We start from the raw sequence: 9,439 nt of genomic DNA, 5'->3' as shown, positions 1-9,439 counted from the left end.
ACACGGGGAGCATCAAAATTCTACCTCTCTAAATTCTATTCTCAGTATTGGTGCTAGAAAATATGTAATTCCTAATTTGATAGCTGTAGTCTCAAGATCTCTTCATAGATGTTAAGCTAATATTAAAAAAAAAACATCAATCGCTGGCGTTGGCGAAGACCGAAAACCACTCAGAAAATTCTTTGATGTACCATCATCATTAAATCATAGACATAAAGAGAATACCAGACTAATCGCAAAATTACACTACAAATCTTGTCAAATTTATGATTTTGTGCAAATTGTCGCGTAATCGATTAGATTCCATACATTTCCGCCATATGCATGATTGTATTAATTTTAAGCGTCACTCTGAATAGATTGTTCTTTACGTGCAGAATCACTCTGCACCCTGAATGGAAATTTCTTAACGTGCAGCTTCAGTCACTGCTCATGTTCGAAAGTAGTAAGTACTACATGTTCGAAAAGTTTTTTATTCATACCAAAAGTGTAGTAAACTTTGTGGATTTTGTTTTTGAGTAGATGCTACATGTAGTAAAGTTCAACGTTTTTTATTCATATCACCCAATTATTAATAATGAAATGTCAAACTCCAAAGGACTTTCGTGTTGCTTCGCGTGACGCGTCTACTCTGGCCGACACCATACTGTGCGCGCTCACGGGCGCGCTGTACATTGTAAGACTTTTTTTTGGCGCGCCTCATTTTTCTTGAGATGTGCCTCAATGCGATCTCATTCGCTGGTTGGGAAATATTCTAACTAAAAAGCACTCGAATGTCAAGAGTAGATGTCAAACTGATTTTGACGTCTGAGCACCGTCGCATTGAAGTTTTCATATATAGAACAAATGCGCATGTATATGTGCAAATTGTGACTTTTAAAGCAAATTTTGCTCTCCAGCTGCGTGAGTCTGGAGCATTTTCACCAGCTGTCAGTCGTTCCAACTAACGGGTCGGATTTGCTAGATGGAAGGCAGTCGTGTTCCAACCAGCGAATCCCCGCTGTAATTGAAGTGATTACAAAAATTTCCAACGAGGATCAAAATTGTAACTCTTGGATGGCGAGTCTTCGACCATATCATGTAGGCCATCTAGACACTTGCATTATGAGGCGAAAATAGTTTTAGAGGCTCTTCGTTACTAAGCAGTTGTTTCACAACTTGGATACCAATGGTGAGCCGTAGCACCGAGCAGCGCATGAGACGAGTCATCACCTAGCGCGCGCTTTTAGAATTTTCGTGAGCCTCCGTCTAGCGCAGCACACTATAGGATTCCGATGAGCTAGGAGACAGTTTGGTTGGAGGCTCGTCAGTACATTTATGTGCTCCTGAGAAATATGTTACTCTAGTCCCATGATACCAAAGACGAAATAAAGACCTCCATGTCCCTTGCAGTTGTCCAAAATTTTATGGAACATGAGATGCTGTTGCTGTTCCGCTCAAGAAAAGTAAAAATTTCTGCCCAAGAAATGGTCAAAAAAATTTCTACAGTGAGCTCCATTTGAATTGACATTTCTTTTCAACTGCGTACTGTGATCAAAGAAAAATGCTTTTCTTGAGCATTTCTTGCTAGAAATTTCCCACGCATCGAGATAGACGATTACTTTTCTGTTGAAGTGCATACTTCGCTTAAAGAGTAAGCTGTGTTTACTCATTAAATGTAGAGAGGCACTTCTAGCGGAAATGGGTGAATTTTTACCCATCATGGCCGGTACGCTGATCATAAGTACTGTGCAAAAGGATAGGACAAGAAACGGTCAAGGAATGATTCCGCTACCGAAATTACTTGAGCTGTACGCTGCTGAGAAGTAGAGCTGATTTCATAACGTCGGTAACGCCTGCTGTACAAATCAAATGCATCTGCCACTTTGGGTTTATTCACAAATTTCATAACGCCAAAAATGGCCATTTTCGACACCCACCCACCCCCTCGTAACGCATTTTGTATGAATATTTTTCGAATTTTGTATGAACTGTAACATCCTGTAGACAACCACCCACCCCCTTCAGCGTTATGAAAAATGTGAATGGGCCCTTATACGGAGAATTAACGTGAAGCGCTCTTCAAACCGATTTTACTGATAATGTATTAGCACAGACAAACAGACGTAACAGCTAGAACAATTATCAATTTAAAACATAGTCATGTGAACATCTACGCCCAATGCTAAAAACACTTCTTTTGCCCAACCGCGAACTAGGTGGCGGTAGTGAGCGAACGTCAAAATCGAACAAAAGTGATACGAGCGCCATGAGTGGTCCGTCGGCCAACTATCAAATATTACTCAAGTAACCACAATCATTATATTATTGCATTAATTTGGTCGAAAGTCAACATTTTTTGCATTAATAATGTTATCATGCACTTATTCAATAACTGTCAAGCAATGATGCATTTGATTAACATTGTAAATGCTTTGTAGCATTATTTTAATATAGCATTATGCTAAGCGTTTAGAGTGAATATATAGTTATGCTGTCATACAAGATTACATAACCTCATTAAACGCACTCGAATCTGTAATAAATAAGTAAGACGATCGAGCACGTTCGCACTCGCTCATTACGTTTTGTGGGATATGGAAGAATAATGAAATGACTTTCTTTCATCTCGAACCCCCATTTCATGATCTAAGGATATATGTATTCATTCAGAATTGTTATATTTTATCTATGAGACTCTTTTATTCATAAGGAGCGAGAGGAAATGTCGATCAATTTCTCTCCCCTGAAATCTGTTTAATGCGCTAGGGCTTTGTTTTGTGGGTTAAATTCTGTTATTTCCTCTATGAGAAAGAAAGGTTGATCAAATTGTTTCTATTGATGTTTCATTTGGTGTGGAAAGGAAATCAATCGCCGAAGAGTATTGTTTCTATTCGTAATAACTGGGCGAATAGTAATGTTAACACACTCAGTGGCTTCGTTTATAAGGAACTTTTATCCTACCTTATTACATCAGCAGCTTTAGCACAGGACACCAACGCGCCAGGCATCCAGCACACCATTATCCTAGTTGTGGGTTCGAATCCTAATTCCAACAAAAAAAAAAAAATCATTAAGCTGGTAAAGAAAACCATTGAAAGGTAGTCAATGGATTCATTGTTTTGTTTATTTTTAACGCAAGCCCTAAACATACATTATTTTAAGCTAATATACATCATGAACCCTAAATATACAAACATAAATGCTTTAGTAGGGCTTGTGCATTAAAACTGCTTTACCAAGTATTGCATTCATTTGGTTGTTGTGGGGCCCTTTCCCACTTTAATTATGCTTTATAAAGCTCTTAAAGGTTATGTCACTTTACAACAAAATCTGATAGCATACTATAGAGCAAACATAAAGTATTCATATACAGCTTCGTGGTTACTTGGGTAGAATTAGGCGCTATTCTGCTGTGCGATGAAAATAGTTAGAGTGTTACATCTGTTTGTCTGTGCTATTAGTTTTCAGTTGTATAAAATGATTTTTGTTTTAATTTACAGGACCTACGTTACATACTGATACCAGTCCAGCCATTACATCAAATTCACCAGTTTTGTCAGTTTCGCCCCTTGGCGAAAAGCACGCAGAATAGGCCTTTTCATGTGACAGGTCCGTCTATGCATTTGTTTACATCGGTGTAAAACCGGTGCTAACACGGGACTGTCATTTTCATAGAAAAACTGTCAAAGAGCTTCCGGAACAGCTGATTTGAAACATCATGTGAAAAGGCCTATTATTGCTCAAATTTATTTACATTTTGATCATTGGCCCTTTAGAATTAATAGAAGTGTGAACACGGTTGTTTGCAAATACCCTTTAATGGGTAAAAAAATACTCATTTTGGAATAGCATCAATATCTGTCAGAAAGCGGGTAAATTCAGAAATGTAAAAAGGGTAAATAAATACCCATTACAGTACAGCAACTGTAGTTTAAAAATGGGTGTTTAAAAACCCATTTATGGGTGAAAAATAGTTGGGAATCATTTATAGTAATTTGAAGCAGCTGTGCGACGCAGTCTACGCATGCAAAATTAATGAAATTGTAGTTAATTGTTTGTAGGTTTTACTTTTTTATACAACGTTTACCGATGAAAGGAAACAATGAAGTGGTAAGTTGTGAACTTAAACACCTTTATACATATTAACTGATAATAATCTTGAAATACGCATAATTTTCAGGTTGTCTCGTTGTTCCTGCCACCGTGCCTGTAGCTGACATGATCTACTACCAGCGACCATCGAAAGGAAGTAACTGTTGGTGCAGAAACAGTATAAATATCTTTATACATTTATCAAGCGTATAAAACGATTAATTGTATTAATAAAAACTATTATTTTAATTCAAATATTTATTTATTTCATAAGTTATAATTTGAGGTTATAATTATTTATATCTATTAATCGCAAAAAGGGTAATTTTTTACCCTATTTATGCCAAAAAGGGTAAATTTTTACCCTTTTTATGCCGTGAGAGAGATTTACAAAAAGGGTAAAAAAATACCCATTCATTGACAGAAACCGCTTTTACCCGTTAAAGAGTAAACCGTGTTTACTCTTTAAATGTGGAGAGGCACTTCTAGCGGAAATGGGTGAATTTTTACCCATTAAAGGGTATTCGCAAACTACCGTGAAAGCCTCCTGAACGGGTCCCTCGGTAGATGCAGTTTCGTTTTCCATTTCGATCCTCAATGTGTCAAAAATCAATTCTTCTTTACCGATGACTGACGTTTCCATCAAAAACGCGAGACGCGAGAGACTTGATGCAGCTGCGAGAACGTGATAGCAAGAAAATTAAGCGCGATCGATTAGAACGCCAAGCATACGATTTCCCGTTGGTCGGAAAAGACCAGCAACCGTTTATTATTTTCCTGCAAACACATCGTCCGTCGTCGTCTTGTTTCTTGTTGTTGGCTTCTCTCTTTTCGGTCAAAGTCGTACATTATTTTAAAATGGCCGTCCGCCAAAGTCACGACGGATAACGAGCGAAAGTGTTGTGCGAGGTTTATTCGTGAAAAAAGTGTTTCTGATGGCGTCTGGAGTCACGTACGCGCACGTTAAGCACTGGTGTTGTTTTTGGTGAAGGAAAACAGTGCGTCCCGGTGACGGAAGTAGCCGAAATCTGACTGGGAAATTGATCCGCCGGAAGGTTGGAACCATTTTTTTTCTTCCTACCACTGGGAAGACTGAAAAAGCCTCTCGGAGTCCGGACGCGAAAAAACTTCCCGGGAGCGTTTTTTTTTTCGTTCTGCTGGTGATCTGCCTGTCTCTTCTCGCGCAAGTGTTTTCTGTGTTGCTTCTCGTGCTCTCTCGTTCTTGCGTACTGAGTTCGTGTGGCCGATCTTTTTTTTGTGTGTTTTCCACTTGTGGGAGTGTGCGTGAAAAGTGGCGTAATTGCGTGTGCAAGTGTATTGATGCAATCGGTGAAAAAAGCTTCATACGCGAGCAGCCCCCTCGACAGTGTTGCCGTGTTTGCAACTTGGATTTGGGAGTAACTGTTATCAAAAATGAGAGACGTTTCGTCGGCAAGGTGTTTACTCGGGTGCTGAGTCGTTTTCATCGTAAAATCAATGCTGCCAAGTGGTAAGATATATTTTACATTGTTTTGTTTCACGTTATATTGGTGTTGGAATCGATTTTGTTATACTCTCATTGTTTGTTTGTAAAATACTTAGTTTTCCAAGTTTCCTTGTTATTTTTCAATTTATTTTTCCTTGACCAGACAAAAGATTAATCCACTGGGTTTGCGTGTAACTAATAAAAAACAAATATAAATTTTGGTAGATTATACTCTACACAACATAATTTATTCAGTGTTTACTACATTGTACTATACTATAGCAAGCATTGGGTATCAATATTTGTTTTAAAAACGAAGAAAAAATGAATAAAATTTAGTACATACCATTTCAAGCATAATTCTTCAATCCGACGTATCTGCAAAAATAAACAAACCGAGATTTGCTTTGCATGGGCTTGACAAACTCATAATCTACATATTGAGCCAACAAAAGTATTCCTAAAACCATTTTTCGATTTTTGAAAATAAATTTTAATTCTGCCCTATGTGCACTTTACTCAGTGTTTTTAATTTGGCTACATACACCCTGTGTTTGTAAAGCGACTCAACTGTCAACATTTTCATGCTAGCACATACACCGTACATATGCTCATAGTAAAGCGACCTATATTCCGAATCAAAACATAACATTTGAATCAGCAGATACGTCATACCGTTTCCGAATCACTAAACATGTTGGAAATCGAGAAATTCGGATTCCTACAATTGTAGCTAGCTGACGCGTCGGCAAACTGATGTGGAACATCATCAGTATTCAGTTCTAGACAATGTTTCTTACCAAATTTCTCACAAGAACTGTTCTCCATCTACTTTTGTTACTCACAGCTCCGTCCGGTGCTCCTGTTAGTCGAGTTGAAATTAGAAACATTCGCAAACCAATGTTCGTTGTAGTTGAACGTAGAAACTGTCGAATTAACGAACTCTATTAGGTTTTAAGGGAATTTGCAAATCGGTGTATGTGCAACTTCAAAACAATACTGGTGTATATGACGTGACGCATGTGAAAAATGAACTGTCAAACCGACGCATTAAGCAAGGTGTATGTATCAATCAAGGTATGGTATCGACGAATCATCATGGTGTATGTGAGCAGCACAAAGCAAAAGGGTTTATTCGATAATTTCACCAGTTTTTCAATCTAATTCAAAACGAATCGTAATTGTTTAATAGTGGTTAGAAACAGTGTTCTTTTTTTCAACTTGTAGAAGACACAACAATAGAAAAAATGCAAAACATTTTAAATAGGATTTAAAATGCTTTACAATATATTGCATCGCATTTTTCTCGAATCCATCCAAATGTTAGATACGCCGATTTGAAAAATTAGGCTTGATTTATTTGTGCTGTTCGGAATTTGAATCAAGGTGTCTGGAATATGAGACAGAATGAAAACAGTGTTTGGCATTTGAATCAAAATGTTGTTCCATACTTACATTTTCCTTGACCTGAAAAATCGTTAAACTGTCAGGGTATCGTTGTAACTAAATAAATTACAATTACTAAAACTAATTAAATCAACATTGTTATCGGCACACATAACAGGTGACAGTTGAGATTTGCGAAGGAATTGAAATTTTCACAAATATCTGCTAATTTATGCCTATCAAATGCATTTGCCTCATGTGTCCAGAATATGACAAAACATTAAAAATCATATAAATTTAGTCGTCAATCATTTTGTTTTTGGGCATATATCCGCGAAATTTTTTCGAATCTCTCAGGAGTATCAGAAGAAATTTTTGTATGCATCGCTGACGTAAGAATTCCTTGCAGTATTGCCTAAAGTAAGTACTGACAGAATCCGAGAAAGGATGCCTGTAAAAACAAGGCAGGCCTGCAAGGATTGAAAATTGTATGACAAATTCTTGCCTATTGCATAGAGGAATCCCAGAAAGAACTCTTATGGGATATTTCTGATAAAACAACGAATTCCTGAAGAGTCCATAGAGTTGTTCCGAAAGAAATACTCTAAGAAATCTTTGGAATAAATTCTCTGGGTATTGGAAACAATGTTTGGAGGTGTCCTTTGTAAAATTCCTAGTCGAATTCTTGAAAAAATTCCTGAATTGATTGCTGTAGGAATTGTCATGGAATCCTTAAAGAATTCCTGACGAAAGTGTACGAATACATTTCCGGAACTTCCGGCACAATTTCTTTAAAAATTGCGCAATGAATTTGAGAGATTTATAAAGTAAAGTCTGACAAACTTTACTAGTTTAAAAAAGTTGTTTTCATCTAAAAGACAAGTTTAACACTGAAAAGATCTTAAAAATCAAATCATCTTCAAAATAGCGCCACCAATATTCCTGGAGTTTTTGTGTGTCTTATTATTAGTTTAAATAAGTGGTTTTTATCTAAAAGACAAGTTTAACACTGAGAAGATCTTAAAAATCAAATCATCTTCACAATAGCGTCACCAACATTCCTTGAGTTTTTGTGTGTCTTTCAATTGTTCAGCAGAACTGCAATTGATCAACACACTGATTTCTGCAAACTGTTTTGGGTCGAAAACCCCCCTTAGTCATAATTTGTATCTTTTAGCCAGGGACTAAGGAAGTTTAACGAAATTGCTAGTTAAAATCTTGATAGACAATTTTGCACAAAGTCAAAATCCTAAGAAATCCGCGGGAAATCAATCTAAAAATCACAGGATGAATTCCTGGAGGATTCGGGAACTCTTGAGGAATTTCTAAAATAATCATTGGAAGAATAATTCTTATTCCTGGTGCAATATTTTCTAGGGTTATCCCCAAAATAATCCAGTTTACATTTTTGATGGTAGGTATCTTGAATATGATTTCAGTACAATTTCCTAATCTGAATCAGAGTTGCACAATATCAGTCATATCACTGATGGCTGATGGACTAAAACTATCGATATCATTTTGATTGACAACCAACAGCAGTAAAGCGACACCGCCCTCTATACCATAATCACTGCAGAATGAGTGATCACGTCAAGGATCACGTGGTAATTATCCAAGCCATCCATCCACAGTACTGCCAAAAATATCGTACTGATAAGTTGCCGTTTTTTTAAACTTAATTTAAGACCCAACTTAACCTTTCAGTGATATCCATGTTCTATCACCATCAGTGCACTGGTGATGGAATAACCAGCATGATGTTGATGGTATACATACAGGTTGATCTGAGTTGTATCGCAGTCAGCCAGTCGAAATCAGCAAATTTTAAGTCTTGATAGCGAGCAACTCTGGTCTGAATCACTCAATGAACTCCAGAAGAAATCTTCGCAATAAAATCTGAATAAATTTTTTGGTAAAGTATATCTATTGAAACTTTACCAAAAAAAATGTTTTGATTGAAGTTAATCTGTTGAAACTTCGGAAGAAAATCATTAAAAATATCTACATATAGTAATATATGCAGTAATACTTGTATTTATGTCACAAAGAATTTAAATAAAAATTGAAACATCGTTGAATAAATGTCTGGGTGAATGCCTAATGAAAACTTCTATCCTACACAATTAAATGCCGAATCTCGGTTACTTTTAAGCAAAATTTTCACAGCCAAGTATTCGGCAAAAAAAAAAAAAAAAATCCTGGAATCTCAGGAAATAAATGCCGAGTATCAGTTAATCGTGCTTCGTTGCAAAGCAACCGGACCATTTGTTAGCTGAATCTCGGTTTAAACTGGAAACCGAGATTCAAAACCGAAAATTCGTGTGCTTTTCTGAATTCAAATCACATCAAATGGAAACCCTCAAATTTTGAGCGAAAACTATTAAGATTTAGAGGTGGCGCAAGCGATTTGAAGATGAATTTTCGTGTTATGAAATATGAACTTCAATGAAGTCTGCATAAGTTTGTTATTTTCCAACCAATTTTTAAGTTCTTGGCATGACAGTTTGAACG

General features: G+C 36.7%; 1 protein-coding gene across 6 annotated transcripts in view; it reads left to right on the top strand.

The window, feature by feature from the left end:
- Positions 1-4,861: 4,861 nt before the first annotated feature.
- The window catches only part of LOC5574293 (LIM domain-binding protein 2), a 77,825-nt gene continuing 73,247 nt past the window's right edge, over positions 4,862-9,439 (top strand). The window contains exon 1 of one of the 6 annotated variants that reach the window (XM_021853920.1): positions 4,862-5,563. The gene's annotated coding sequence lies outside the window, so the exon portion shown is untranslated. The remainder of the gene's footprint in view (positions 5,564-9,439) is intronic. The other 5 variants (XM_021853927.1, XM_021853925.1, XM_021853921.1 and 2 more) reach the window with 5 other exon arrangements.

Source organism: Aedes aegypti, chromosome 3 (assembly GCF_002204515.2).
Source record: "Aedes aegypti strain LVP_AGWG chromosome 3, AaegL5.0 Primary Assembly, whole genome shotgun sequence".
Lineage (NCBI taxonomy): Eukaryota > Metazoa > Arthropoda > Insecta > Diptera > Culicidae > Aedes > Aedes aegypti.
The sequence above is the reverse complement of the archived record's forward strand: the minus strand, read 5'-3'. Positions and strand labels throughout refer to the sequence as shown.